The sequence below is a fragment of the Lynx canadensis genome, chromosome F1 (assembly GCF_007474595.2).
Source record: "Lynx canadensis isolate LIC74 chromosome F1, mLynCan4.pri.v2, whole genome shotgun sequence".
Taxonomy (NCBI): domain Eukaryota; kingdom Metazoa; phylum Chordata; class Mammalia; order Carnivora; family Felidae; genus Lynx; species Lynx canadensis.
Genome location: NC_044319.2, coordinates 10,174,549 through 10,188,188, shown reverse-complemented (window position 1 = coordinate 10,188,188; position 13,640 = coordinate 10,174,549). Strand labels below are relative to the sequence as shown.

The 13,640-nt window shown below is 53.6% G+C and overlaps 1 protein-coding gene and 1 non-coding gene across 3 annotated transcripts in view; one reads left to right on the top strand and one right to left on the bottom strand.

Moving 5' to 3' along the window:
• Positions 1-13,640, top strand: part of CD247 (CD247 molecule) — a 72,079-nt gene that overhangs the window by 25,820 nt on the left and 32,619 nt on the right. The gene's annotated exons all lie outside the window — the stretch shown is intronic.
• TRNAR-CCG lies at positions 10,690-10,774 on the bottom strand. Its single transcript has one exon. It is a non-coding gene; the product is annotated as a tRNA-Arg (tRNA).

Sequence of the window (13,640 nt, the reverse complement as noted above, 5' to 3'; positions counted from 1 at the left end):
CTTCAGGCAAACAAAGGCCCCCCTCCCCCTCCCCAACCTCTTCTTCCTCCTCCTCCTCTCCTCCCTCCTCCTCCTCCTCCACCGCTAGGCTCCTGCTCTTTAAAAACCAGTGGGCCAGGAACCCATCGGCCTCTCCTGTGGGCCAGTCACATCACATTTTATAGATCTCAGTAAAGAGGGCCCAAGTCCCTGTCTGCTGTCACTCTGGGTTTGCGTCCCTGCGTCGCTGCTGTACCATTTTTCTGGGCAAACAGAACCTCTAGGTGAGCAGCCCACTTTTGCTCCTCTCATCCCTGGACGGGGGTGGGGGTGGGGGGGATAAGGGGTTACACTCGCGCGGAACGCCACGGCCAAACTACACGGATAGAAAGCAAACGAACAGAGTTGACCGAGTAGACGGCATTGCTGGTGTGTCCAAGGGAGTATCACCGATTCACCAGGCAGGCAGGCCATCTTTAACTGACCCTGTTTCCAGACCCAAAAGCCCGTGGTAACATTTCATCCTGTCTGAATACATATTTTCAAAGAGGGTGAAATGTGGGCGCTTTTACTGTTGCTATTGGCGTGCCAAGGGAACCTCGCGGAGATTTGAAACTCTCATCCGAGAACACAAAATCTGTCCCTGTAAACACGAGAGTGTGGAGGGGGGCACAATCCGAAGAACCTATTGGCTGTCCCCCATTTGGGTATTCCGTAGTGACACATCCCTCTTGGGAAAATCCTGCCCTGGATCTGGACTGGTCTTCTGCAGGCTGTCGGGTATGAAAACCCCACAAATCCATTCTGTGCTTCTCGGCCCTGCTTTCCAAGTCGCCTCAGGTGTGGATTCCGGAAGCAGGAACGGAGCTGCCCTCGCCCCAAAGACAGCCAGCCGGTCCTGCAGGAGACCCTGCAACTTGTGGTGGCCCCGCGAGAAGTGGTCGGAGTGTCTCACGGGGGCGAGGAGAGGGGGACGATTCTGTGCTGACCCTCTCGGCAGGCAGCCGGGCCCACAAGCCAGAGAGAAAGGATGTGGTAGCGGAGACTGGCCTCTGTAGCGTGGGAACCAGCGGCGTGCCAGCGGCGACAGGTGCTGCGCCACCGGGCGGGTGCAGTGCGGGACGCGCGGGGCGGGGCCAGTGGGGGTCTGCGCCCTAGACCCAGCCCTGCCGCCCACCCCGTCTGTTGCATTCCCGTTCTTCAGTCTGCAAAGTGTGTTCACAGCGGCGCTCCCCGCTGAGTCCCGCCACGGGCCTCGAGGCTTGCAGCATCCCCGTTTGGCTCCGGTGCTCAGAGAGGTCAAGTGACCCGCCTGTGGCCCACAGCCCTCCTGCCTCCAAGGCCGGGACACTTTCCACCTCCCCGAGACGTCGCTCGTGAGCTGTGGTGTCCCGCGTCCCCTCTGAATTTGGTTTCTCATATGAAAAATGAGGGGGTTGGTGCAAGAACCAGTTTCTTGGTTTTGCTGCGATGAAAACATGTTTTCTTTCCACTGACTTTTCCACGTTGCTCATTTCTTCGGCCTGGCAATACCTCTTCTCTCGTCGCCTCTCAGGAGCGGCCGAGCTGCTGCCACCTGCCCCTCTGAGCAGAGGGTGTGTCCTTGAAGGGGTCCGAGGGGCAGTGTGGACAGGGAGGGAGGGGGAGGGGAGGAGGCCCAACGACAAATTGGCCCCCTCCCCGCCCCAGCCCTCAGGTCATTTTCTTTTTGGTTAATGACCTTGTTGTTTGACCTTCTGGACAGCCCCGTGGCTTCTTTCCCCACCCCCATCCCATGGCCATCTGGTCTACTGGGCTCAGCCAGAGGGAAGCAGGGAGCAAAATTCATCTTGTCCTTGACGGGGAATAGCTGAGATGAGCCGGACCCAGCCAGAGGGCATGTGGGGACTTAGGCTGGAGACAGCCTTGAAAGGAGGGCTTCCCGAGCTCTGCCCTCCATGTCCCCCGCCCCTGCCCCGGTGTCACCCGTCAAGGAAGCCCTGACCAGCGGGCCACTCCTTCCCTGTGCCTGCCAGCAATGCGGCTGCAAAGAGACAGACAGACAGGGCACCGGTCCTAGGGAGATCTTGGGGATTCAAGAGAGGCAGGTGCACACCAGATCACCTCCTTCAGCCTCCAGCAGTGCGCCCCAGGGCCCGAGATCCTTCGGCTGGCTGTTATTGCACCATAAATGCTCCTGCGGCCCCTTAGGGCTGGCACCCCGCAAAGTCAGCTGAGGGGCAGGGCCACCCCACCCTCATAATGCCGGCCACCCACAGGTCTGCTCAGGCAGGTGTCGCCCCTGCCACCTCCAGCCCCTGGCCTGCCTCTGTTTCCCTGCAGTGGCAAAGGTGGGGGCCATACGTAGGCCACGTTCTCAGGATGTTCTGGCCAGAGGGCTCCCCCCCCCCCCCGCAAGTCAGGAACTCCGCAGTAGCCTCTGGGCCCCTGGAGGGGAAGGAGCAGGGAGGGGGGGCCGGGAGGCGGGCCAGTGGTTGAGATGGAGGTTTGGGACCCTCTATGACCAATGGCAGGTGAGGGAAGGAGAGAAAACAGGCGCGCGGAGAGGGGCAGGGTGGGCGGGCTGCATCCATCTGATGACTGGAGGTAAAGGAGTCAGTCTCCCGAAGGACAACCTGCTCCCAGAGAAACAAGAAGAAAACAAAAGGGGGCCATTGGCCTCTGTGCCAGAGCATGAGGAATGATCTGGAAGAGCCGCGGCTGCAGCCGGCACCCCGCCCGGTGTAGCTTCCACCCCCAGGGCCACTCTGCCTTCCCCCATCCCCCCATCAGCTGCTGGGCCGGCCACCGCTCAGCAGAGCTGGGTCTGAAGGCTCCGGGCCCCGCCTCACACGTGGTAGGACAGCGGGACACCTGCTGGCACGATCTGGGAGGCCTCTGCTCGGGACCCTCCTGCTGTCACTGGGGCCAGCTCAGTGGGCGAGCCATGTCTTGGGTCCCTCAGGAAGAGGCTGAGGCTGAGGCGATGCTGTGCCGGGAGAACTGGGCTCACATCCCGAACTCTGAGGCGAGGAGCACTGCTGTAAAGGGCCGTGCAAATGTGAAATACTTACATGGTCACTGTCATTGTCATCGTCCTGACATGCCCGTCATGCCCTACCCCCACCCCCAAGCCGGCCTCCAGAAGCAGCCGCTATGATCTCTGCAAGTGATGTGGGCCTTGCCGCCTCACACAACAGCCTCTTTACCTACTGGCTGTGTGACCTTGGACGAGGAACTTAACCTCTCTGAGCCTCTGCCTGTCGTAAGACGGCAAGGCTATGACCCGTCTCCCTGAGCAGATTCTGAGGGGTCAATGAAATAAACATTTATAACCGGTGCTGGGAACACAGGAGAGAGTAATAAACACCAGCTCCCCTGTGGAGAAAAAGCAGCATGAACGTTTTAAAGGGCACGAGGACGTCCAAGATTGGTGACAAAGCAGAGTAAGAGCCAGAGGGTGGCCATTTTTAGGGTCTAAGCACCGAATCGAGAGAGGCTTGATTTCCTCCCCTGGGCACTATAATTTATAAGCTAAAGGTATTGGTTAGCTGCTCTGTGGGCAGAGCTGTGGGGTCACTGGATCGGATTGGGCAGCTCAGAAAGGGCCCATGCCGGGAGCTGAACAACGGCCTCTCCCGCCCTCCAGTTTTGTACCTCACCCCCTCGAGCAAACTTGGGCAGCGTGTGCCCATCCCACCTCCCCTGCTCAAGGTGGGGCAGCTCTGTTCCAGAGAAGAGACATAAGGCCCTGTGGCCATGAGTCCAGAAGGATTCCTGAAAGTCTCTCCCATCCTCCACCGTGCCTGGAGGCCCAGGGCCTGGGCCTCCGTGGGCTGCTGCCTCCATGGCAGCTGCATTTCCTCTCCCGTCTGGGGTCAGTCGCACCCTCTTCAAGGCCACCGCCTGGCCTGGCCTCTGGAGGCCTTGCTTCTGGCGAGGGCGCGAGACAGGAGAGGGACGCTGGCAGGGGTGGCCAATCGAGATGTTGTTGAGGGACGCCGGGAGAGGAGGAAGGCTCACTCAACCCCAGCCCCGCAGAGGTAGGATGAGATTCGAAACAAAGCCCACGTGACCGTGAAGCCAGTGCTTGACCGTGGAGCAGCCTCGTGGCTGTTGGGGGCAGGTCCCCAGCCTTCCTTCTTTACCATTAGCACCTGCAAGAACTCAACATTTTGTGAGCGCTGGGAAGGGTGTACGGGTTCTGAAAGGACCCAGAGGAGGGAAGGACGTGTCCTCTTGACCCCTTCGTCCCAGGATGGCAGAGATCAGAGTGGCCCCAGGAGGGCGGGCAGGGGGGCTGAAGTCCTGGGGGACTTTTGGCCAGACGGAGGGAAGTCCTCTGATTCCTGCTGAGACCGCTCGGATGGACCCTTCTTTTTTAAAAAAAAATTTTTTTTTTTAACATTTATTTTTGAGACAGAGAGAGATAGAGCATGAATGGGGAGGGGCAGAGAGAGAGGGAGACACAGAATCGGAAACAGGCTCCAGGCTCTGAGCCATCAGCCCAGAGCCTGACGCGGGGCTCGAACTCACGGACCGCGAGATCGTGACCTGAGCTGAAGTCGGACGCTCAACCGACTGAGCCACCCAGGTGCCCCTCGGATGGACCCTTCTAAGGGTCGTCCAGTGGGTGAGGGTGGGGAGGCCGGGAAGGGAGGGGGCAGGCCACCCAGGCAGGGATCACCCCCCAGTGAGAGGTACAGACAGCTGCTGCAGCTGGGCACCAGCTCAGGCCCCACCTGCCCTGAGCCTCAGTGTGTCCCCAGTGACGAGGGCAAGCAGGGACCCCTGACCAGTCTCCCGGGACTAATGAAGCGAGGATCCTGTGATCCCACTGCTTTTCCAGGAGACAGTTGGGACAAGGGTCCCATCTGGAATATGGGTCCACCCGGAGTATTACGCATCCGTCGGCCCAAGAAGCCATTTCTCAAGCCCCTGGTGCCCGGTACCAGATTGCGTCGTGAACTTAGCGCATCTATCCTCGAGAAACTTAATGGTTTCGAAAAGAAAGAGGACATTTCACACGAAAGGATCAGAGCAGTAATTCTGAATTGTTCTTTCAGCCTCCCCCCAACATTACGGAGGGCCCCAAATTGCGTGCTTCCCCGCGTGCTTACAAAATTCCCCCCTTCCCCTACTTCCAAATCTCTCCCGGAGTCAAGGAAGCTTTTGGAAAGCAAATGAGTGACAATGAATTTAGGCTTTGATTCCATTTTACGTCTTTTAAAATGTTTAGTTGTTTATTTTGAGAGAGAGAGAGAGAGAGAGCATGCATGAAAAAGCATGCACACAAGCAGGGAGAGGGACAGAGAGAGCGGAGAGAGGGAATCCCAAGCAGGTTCTGCACTGTCACGACCCAGGGCTCGATCTCACAAACCGTGAGATCATGACCTGAGCCAAAAGCAAGAAAGAGCTGGACGCCCAACCAGCTGAGCCTCCCAGGCGCCCCCTCCATTTAACACTTTTTATACAGTAAGTTATTTCCCAGTTTCTGTATTCTATTCTAAGTAACAATTTTCTGGCGATACCTCCTAGCGGGTCGTGGTTGCGAACCAATAGGCTAGACTCCGAGTGTTGAACCATAACCGTAATTGTGCTCTCTGTGGGCCTGATCGTTGACTTGAACAGCCCCATGAATCTTACGTGTGAAAACAAGCACTAGTTAGATTCACGTTACAAAAATTCCCAAGTATGATAAAAAGCCAAGAAATCCTAGCCGGTTACAAATTAAGTGAATTCTTCGTAGCCAAATCCTTTCCAAATCAAAATTACAAGAAAGATTATCATATCTTTTTATAGTAAAAGCACTATATATGTTATGTGGCCTACGCGTGCACCTTCACGCTTGATTTAAAGCAGGGTGGGTCGAAGAGTTAAAAGGTTTAAAAGGGGCCCCTTTAAACCGTCCTTTAAAATAAGTCGCTATTTCCCTTACCGCCACCCGAAAGGGTATTCTGGAGTCACTCTTGTTGGCGTGCCCCAGAGCCTGCAGTGTGAGGTTCAGGGGGCTCTAAACTAGGCTTTGGGAGCCGGAGAGGTCTCGCGTTGGCTCATTGGCTGGTTGAGCAGGAAGACACCGCAGGAGGTGGGGGGCAGGACTGGGGACAGGGGTGGCCTCTGGGAGGTGAGGAAGCCCTGGGTCGCGTGCCCCTGCCACAGCATTCTTTGCATGGTAAACATGAGTGTCGTGTCGGTGCTTTCTCCAGCGGAATGAATACTCTGTTTGTTCTGTATTCCTTCCCAAGCTGCTTCCCATTTTCAGGAACCCACCGAGACCTTTCCGGTTCCTCTCTATTCGGCACGTGTTGAGCGACTCTAAACCAGAAACCCCCTGTTCAGAGGCACGCAGGACTGCCTGAACCGTAGGGCTGTCCTGACAAATCGCCTCTAACCTGCAGGCCCGCTGCCTTTTCAGCTCCCCGGGGCGTCTGCCCGACGGGGTCCTGGCCTCTGTTGACCCTGGGGCGTCAGGCCCAGGGCCGGTGGCTATTGGGTAACAAGGTCCAGCCAAGGCACATTTTTGGATTCTTAGGACCCCTTCTGCACGGAGCTGGATGTTTTGGTTGGGGGCACGGGAGACAAAAAGTACAGTTGGGGAGCTCACACCCACCAGGGAGAGGCAAGATTCAAGGTCAGCAAGCAAGTAAACAGGTGGCTGTGACGGTCCGGTTAGGGAAGGAGGAGCTCAGGGCACCTGGCGAGGAAGAAGTGACATTGACTGATGCATAGGATCTGGATCGACAGGAGAGAGGAGGGGGTCCCAGGGGCAGTGGAGGCACAGACAGGGCAGGAGCTAGCGAGGCCCCACGGAGGAGAGACCCGGCAGAGTGAAGACACGTAGACCGGGAACATAAGTGGAAAGTTGGGTGACCAGAATAGGAGACGCTGAAGCCGCGTGGTGAGGGCGGGGGGGGGGGGGGGGGGGCTATGTGACGTAAAAACAAACCAGAACTACCCGGCGGTCTATCTGAAGGTGGGGGCCGTGACCGCCATCAGGCTGCAGTGTGTGGTGGATGGAATCAGATGTGTCATGTGATGTAATGGCCACCATCTTGTGGTCACAGAATCATGGTCAAGGTAACTCGATCGGCAGGCCTACTTGAGCCTTTGAGCTAATCCAGACTGACATTTAAAAACAATTCTTTTTTTTTTAGTTTTCATTCCGTTTCATATTCTCCGCCATTTTCAAAGTAACGCACGTTGAATTTAGAGAATTTTAAAAGTATAGGAAAGAGGGAAGAATCAAACAAGGCCCTATGCTGTCACCCATCACCGCGGGGCGGCTACTGCCACTGGGGTCGCCTATTTCCTTCCAGTCTTTCTGTTAACGCTCTGGCTTCTTACATGGTTGGGATTAAACAGTGAACTGTCCATGAGCCATATGGGCTTGAATCCTTTTTTTTTTTTTTTAACGTTTATTTATTTTTGAGAGTGCGAGCGGGGGAGGGGCAGAGAGAGAGAGGGAGACACAGAATCCGAAACAGGCTCCAGGCTCTGAGCGGCCAGCACAGAGCCCGACGTGAGGCTCGAACTCACGGACCACGAGATCATGACCTGAGCCGAAGTCGGACGCTTAACCGACTGAGCCACCAAGGCGCCCCTGGGCTAGATAGAATACTTCTAGTAATCGTGTGGTTTAATGACCAGGATCTCACTACCTTTTAAAGCATATTATGCCTATTTATTTTATTTTTATTTTTTAGAGAGAGAGAGAGAGAGTGCAAGTCGGGGAGAGGGGCAGAGAGAGAGAGAGAGAGAGAGAGAGAGAGAGAATCTCAAGCAGGCTCCACGCTCAGTATGGAACCCAACGCAGGGCACCCTCCCACAACCCTGGGATCATGACCTGAGCTGAAATCAAGAGTCAGACACTCACCCAACTGAGCCACCCCATCGCCCCTCTTGTGCCTTTTTAGAACACAACAGTGGGGCACCTGCGTGGCTCAGCCGATTACGCATCTGACTCTTGCTCTCAGCTCAGGTGTTGATCTCAGGCTCATGGCTTCCAAGTTTTACAGTTGGTCTTTTGACCAAGAAGTCATCAGCTCAAGCCCCATATTGGGCTACATGCTGGGTGCGGACCCTACTTAATAATAAAAAAAGAAAAAAATAGAGTATTAAGAATGGGGCTTTTTTCATTTATAAAGTAATACGTGCTTACCTTGAAAGTGTGCAACACTCAAAAATGTAAACACTTAAATCATCCATAACTCTATTGTCCAGAAATCATCTCCTCTTTTGTGACATTTCCTTCTAGAGTTCTTCCAAAACCATGTGTGTTTTCAAAACAAAACTGGAATCACACCACGTGCAATTTGGATCGTGCAGTCTTCATTTATCATATCATAGAAGTTTCCATTTTCTGACAGTTGTGAACATTCTACTAACCTAGCGTTCATTACTTAGCATGAGTCAGGCCATACAAAGCATTTTACGTATATTAACTCATATTATCTCACAACAACCCTTGGAGATAAGTACTACTTTTCAATTCCCACCTCAGGGACAAGATAAACTCTGGCACAGAAGGTGGGATTTAAACTAGACGTTCATGGGGCGCCTGGGTGGCGCAGTCGGTTGCGCGTCCGACTTCAGCTCAGGTCATGATCTCGCGGTCCGTGAGTTCGAGCCCTGCGTCGGGCTCTGGGCTGATGGCTCAGAGCCTGAAGCCTGCTTCCGATTCTGTGTCTCCCTCTCTCTCTGCCCCTCCCCCGTTCATGCTCTATCTCTCTCTGTCTCAAAAATAAATAAACATTAAAAAAAAATTTTTTTTTAAATAAACTAGACATTCATATGCCAGAGCCTGCACTCCTATTCCCCAAACTCCCCAGCACACACACACGGGCACGCACACATCTATGCTTTCTTCCAGGAAACAGCCTTTCAAATATTGAAAGCATCTCTGAGGCCCAAGCCTTACCTTTCTCAGGCTTAATAGCCTCATCTCAGCCATCGTTCAAGGCTGGGAGGCCCTTCGCCATGCCAGCCTTCATTCAGGCAGGCCTGGCGTTTCTGGGCCCCTTTAACTGGGCAACTAGACACAAAAACATGGTTGCGGGGACTTCTGCCCAAGGCAGTTTGCAGCCAGCCTCTCCACCTGCGTGTGCTGGACGTAGACTCCGTCATTGTAGCCGGAAGTGCATTGGCTTTTATGAATAACAGCCAAACCATGATGAGCAAAAAGTACTTCTTCCAACTCCCTCGGTTCCTCACGGCTCCGCAGCCTGGTTCTTCCAGCCTTTTGATTCTTTGCCTGGTTCTCCAGAGCACAGCCCAGAAAAAGGGAGGGTCAGAGTTTCCAGGGGCCTTAGCGTGGCTGGCTGAGGACTTTCATGACACCTTGGTGGGGATCAAAATGGCGGCATCTCGCCTGCCTGGGGGCGTCTGGGCAGGAGGGGAGACCCAGAACCTGGAAGGAGGCCAAGGCTGCCCCACGAGCACCTGTGGTTCTCCAGAGGGCTTCCAAGTTGTACAGTTGGTCTTTTAGCCAAGAAGTCACCAGCAGTCACAAGAGCGGGTCCGGAAGAGTCCGAGTGGGTAGGACCGGTCAGGAAGGGAGGCGTCTTCCGGGAGAGTGTTGGAACCGTGCAGACGGCACGTCCTCGGGGACCTCTCCCTTCCCCAGCACTGATCAGTGGAGACTGGGGTCAAGGCAGCCTTCAGGTAGAATTGCCAAGGTCACGAGATTTAATCCCCAGTACCTTCTGCCCAGGTGTCTCCTGGCCTGACCAGTCCTATTTTCTCTCAGGCTCCTGATAAAGGAGGGCGAGGAATCCAGTTAAACAATTTCATGTTAAGGCTTTAGTGGTGCTTAAGGCGTCGTCATCTCAGGGTAATTTCTACTTTAACAGAGACCTCTCAGACACCCAAACGCCTCTGTCTAAAGATATTTTCAGAGAGGGAGCTCCTTGTAGCTTCCTCCCCCCCACTCCTACCCTCAGTTTACAACAGGGTGGCCAACCCTGTCTTCCATCCATAAGAGCAAAGACTGGAAACCTGACGGTGCGCCTTTGACATCTTTGTGCCTCACCGTCCCCGTTGGGGAGAGGAGGAGAACGACAGCATACACCTGTCGGTTTTTACGAGAAATAAATGAGCCACACGATGCATCCGAAGCTCAGAGAATCGACTCTGGACCGCAGTCAGCCTTCAATACGTGTGAGCTATTACTGTCGCTGCGGGTTGCTACTTTGGGTTGGAAAGCCGATTCACATACATTATGCCATTTTATCCTTGTGACAACCCTGGGAATTCAGTTTTATTGCTCCCACTTTATAGCTAAAGAGCCAGCTCCCTGAAAGGAGCGTTCCCTCCGCAGGGGCAGGGCTTGGCCCTGGGCCTGGGGCCCCGGAGGACTCACAACCCAAGCTCACCAGAGCTCAGAGAAAGTGTCAGCAGCCTGGGAAAATTGCTATTTCGACACACGGTGTTGTAGTGACGGGGGTAGGGTCACCCCTAACCAACGCTCTGACTTCTAAAGGGGAGAGCGGGGTGGCTGTCTCAGTTCCAAACATGTATAAAAGCAGAGAAAATAATAAAATGAACCTCATGTACACATTTCAGTAAGTATCTCTAAACGATGGGGACCTTTTTTTTTAATTTTTTTTTTTTTTTTACATTTTATTTATTTTTGAGAGAGAGAGAGAGAGGGAGCACAAGTTGGGGAGGGGCAGAGAAAGAGGGAGACACCGAATCCAGAGCAGGCTTCCAGGCTCTGAGCTGTCAGCACAGAGCCCGACGTGGGGCTCGAACCCACGAACCGCGAGATCATGACCTGAGCCGGAGTCAGTTGCTTAACCGACTGAGCCAGCCAGGCGCCCCCCCCCCCTTTTTTTTAACATAACCACAATTCCGGTATCCTACTTAGACAATTTACAATAATTCCTTAATATCATCAAATATCTACTGTGTATTTCAACCTCTCCAACCTCCTCATTTTTCTTCTTTTTTTTTTTTCACTTTTGCGTTTGTTTGCATTAGGAGCTAACTGGCTTATGTGTCTTTTTTTTGTATGTTTCGTGTCTTTTGTACTTAAAGCTTCCTATCCCCCACCCCCACCCCCTTTATTTCCTCGAACCGTGTTTGCTGAGGAAGCTGGGGTGTTTGTCCCATAGGATTTCCCACAGTCTGAATCTCACTGATGGCTTCCCCGTGGCGTCTTGGGACTTGTTCCTCTGCCTGCCGTCTGTTTCTAAACTGAAAGTTGGATCTAGAGGCTTCATCAGATTCAAGTCTGATAATGTAGTGAGATGTCACTGATGATCATGCCCCGAGCTGCTGTTTTGTTGGGGGTTAGCTCTTCTTTTGTTTATTTGGTGGAATATTTCTAAAAAGAAAAACTTCCCCGGGGGCGCCTGGGTCGCTCAGTTGGTTGAACATCTGACTTTGGCTCAGGCCGTGATCACACGGTTCGTGGGTTCGAGCTCTGTGCTGACAGCTCGGAGCCTGGAGGCTGCTTCAGATTCTGTGTCTCCCTCTCTCTCTGCCTTTCCCCCACTTGCACTCTCTCTCTGTCTCTCTCTCTCAAAATAAATAAATATTAAAAAAAAAAAAGAAAAGAAAAAAGAAAAGCTTCCCTTCATGAACTATTTGGTTATCCTGATACTCAGGATAAATGCTTGATTCCTTCCCCTTAGTTACAATAATTTGTTACTTTTAGATGAAATGACAGGGACAATGTGTGTGCTTTGATTCTAAATAATTCTGGGAGCGGGGCATGGGCAGGGGTCCAGAAGATCTGTGGCCGCTGTAACAGGTGCACAGAGGTTCCTTCTACTACTCTACTTGTACGTATGTTTGATACACTTTATTACAAAAAACAGTGTGTGGGTTGTTTTTTTTTTTTTCTTTTTCAGTAAAAAATTCAGTAATGGTTGAGTTCCCTGGCATCCTCCAAAGATGAGCAATAAATGTGTTTGTTGGTTTTTTTATTTAAAAAAAAAAGTTTTTTAATGTTTATTTATTTTTGAGAGACAGAGCGTGAGCAAGGGAGGGGCAGAGAGGGGAGGCACAGAATCCGAAGCAGGCTCCAGGCTCCGAGCTGTCAGCGCAGAGCCCGACGTGGGGCTCGAACCCATGGACTGTGAGATGGCGACCTGAGCCGAAGTCGGACGCTTAACCGACTGAGCCACCCAGGCGCCCCTGTTTGTTGGTTTTAGTGTCATGATATCTGCCCTGGCTTGAAACATACTTAAGTGTTTTGATTCGTTGTACTTGTTTTTCTTACTGATGTCGAACTGATTTTATCATTGGCCAGTGGGACCCTCTTCCAGTTGGCTCCTTTTGACATAAGTCCAGTGGTCTTTGACAGCGTCCTTGCTTACAGTGTGACCAGAGTCCCATTTGTGTTGTACATTTCCTACCGAGACCGGGGGCACTTTTCCAAGGTAGGGCTGCTATCTTTTGCTAAGGGTGTTTTGTGCCTGGCCGCTGTTACCTGAAAAGATCTCTTGGAGGCTCTGGTTTAGACTCTACGGCCAGGGGCAGAATTTTCCTCCCCGCATACCAAGCAAGTGTACCCCAGCCAACCCCCACCCCACTACCGCTACCCTCACACCCCCAGCCAAGCAGGTGTCTCAGGACGTTGACTGTACTGGTGGGTGGGTGGGTGGAGGGGAAAGGAGATTAAAATCTGACTTTAAAGGCTCAGGCAGTAACTTGCTTGAGGTTGGCTCCCCCTCCCCAGCACCAGCCCCACCCCCCAGACTCAGAACCAGGTAGAAGGAAAGCAGGGCAGTGAGCATATTCAGTATCTCCATCTATCTATATTTAGGCAGATTTATCTCGCAAGTGAAATCAGAGAGAAACATTTAAGGAGGGGGTAGTGGGGTACCTTGGGTTCACATAGCTTGATCTAATTTGCCGGGGGTGGGGGGGGTGGGGATTGGGGGGGGGTTACAGAGCAGGCAGAGCCCCCCCAGAGACGAGTGTAAGACAAAAAAGGCGTAGAAGGACCAAACGGGCGCAGGCCAAGCACAGCCTTCCGCTGTGTGAGGCACCACCGCGTAGAGGAAGGAGGGAATTCGTCAGCTGCCAAGCACACAGCTAGACTCTACCCGTCCGTGTGACCAGGAGGCCGGTGAGAGGTGAAACCACCCGGTGATGGGGTGAGGGGCTGCAGCACGAAGCAGGGAGACCCCCTTCCCGGGGAGAGTTGCACAAGCCTGGAAGATCTCTGGTCAGGAACGTCTGGGACGGGCGTTCCACTGTGTTCCACTGTGGCCAGCGGGCCACACGCTCGCGCAAATTCCACGTGGCAGAGGAGAGGAGGCCCAGGGCTCCCAGCTGGACATACCAACGGTGTGAGCTCGGTCTGGCCAGGTCCTTCATTTTGCGTGTTTGTTTTTTAACAATGGGGATAATAACGACCCCTCGTCCTCAAGGCTGTTGTGGGGGGTGAAGGAGTAGGTGAGCCGGGAAGGCCCGTGAGTCACCAGATGTGCGTATGACTAAGCGAGCCTCACATCTCTGCTATGACCTGTGAGCACAGGGTCCGCACGCGGGTTAGAAACAACCACAGCTGTTTTCACGACAGTGTCCAGGTGGAAGCTGCTCTCGGATGGAGGTGGGGCGACGGAAAGGCCCAGAAGGGAGGATGTGGTGAGCAGAGGGAGGGAGAAGCCAAGCTTGCCCCTGGGCACCGGGTGGAGACTCTGGGAGACAGCTGGTCATTTCAGGGGAAA